The following is a 1,427-nucleotide window of genomic DNA, read 5'->3' as shown; positions in this document are numbered from 1 at the left end:
CAAAACAAATATATTTGTCACAACGTATCAAAAACATTGTTCTACTTTTACTCCAACACTTTTGGCAAACATACCAGAGTATTGGTGCCACTATTGAAAAACAACTCAGATTTCCTAATAATTTGAAAGAAAACTCCAAATGTCACGTGAAGGTCACCAAGAAGAAATTATTCAGCCAACTATTTTTTGTAATTGATGAATTTTACTTGTTATCAAGTAATTTTTGACTGTGATATCTCTATTTTCACTCAAGTACAGCTTGACAGTGTTTTGTCTACTTTGCTAAATTTGCTATAGCAATACATTATTATCAGTCTTATTTAGGAAATTCACATATTGGGGGATTACATAGCCACATGTAACAAAGCATCAGTGTGCTGTACAGTGTTACTGTACCGTAATTGTTATGGAATGCATTGCAGATGTTCGTATTATTTTACACATAGTTTTCCACGTGTTTCTGGTTCTTTGCTTTGAGAGCACATACTGCCCCTTGAAGATGCTCCAGCATAGTCAGCTACTTTATCTCCTGTAGTAGTTTATTAAGAGGAGTAGCTTGAATAATGAATAGTTACCAATTCAAAGTAGCTTCCCCAACATTGATTGTGCTGTGTGATGTTTGTACTTGAAGAAAATAAGCAGTGTGTAGCAAACGGTATCATGTTACTGTACTGGTTCCCCTCTCCAGCACAGTGTGGGTGTGTGCATGTTTTGCTTGATTTAACATCTGACTTTTCAGATTTGACCAGTTAGATTGTTTGAACCATATGGAGTTACAGCTTCACGCAAACTTTAACCCGGTTAAGTGAAAACAGCAGTGTGGGTGTCCTGAGCTTTGTAGTAATAATCGATACAAGCCAACTTGTTTCTGCTGATACAGAAAATTCTGTTGCTGTGATTGTTTCCAGCAAGTCCTCAATTTTCCTCATCTCACCCAATGTTGAAGCTGAGAAATATCCTTTACATATTTTCACTCGCTGGTTCTTTATTTTCTGGCCTTTTTGGACCATAATATATCCCTAAGTTCAGGAAGTTCTCCTGCTTCTCACGGTCCAACCCATTTTCAGATAGCAGTTAGTTTTTTTGTGAGAGCCAGTTGTTCCACATGTGGTTTTCAGTCATCTTCTGCCTTCAGGCTGACTAAGCTCTGTCTTTTGGCTGCATCTGTTGATTATAAACAATCGACAGCTTCGAAGGATTTTAGCTTTAGCTGTCACTCAAACTGCTTGTGATTTCATTCTTTCAGGTAGAGAAACCATATGAAGACATTTTTCAGGCATTCAGGGTTATATCTTTCAGGCACTTCAGCATTCGTCACAACCGTTCAGCAATTGCAACCACAGCGTATTTTCTTCAGAGAATGCATTTTTAGTTTTATTCACAATAGTTTCTTGTGTATGGCAAAAGAACATATATATCACAACATG

Source organism: Genypterus blacodes, unplaced genomic scaffold, assembly GCF_046128005.1.
Source record: "Genypterus blacodes isolate CSIRO-AG114 ecotype Tasmania unplaced genomic scaffold, CSIRO-AGI_Gbla_v1 ptg000040l_1, whole genome shotgun sequence".
In the NCBI taxonomy this organism is placed as follows: Eukaryota; Metazoa; Chordata; class Actinopteri; order Ophidiiformes; family Ophidiidae; genus Genypterus; species Genypterus blacodes.
Note: the sequence above shows the minus strand (reverse complement) of the source record.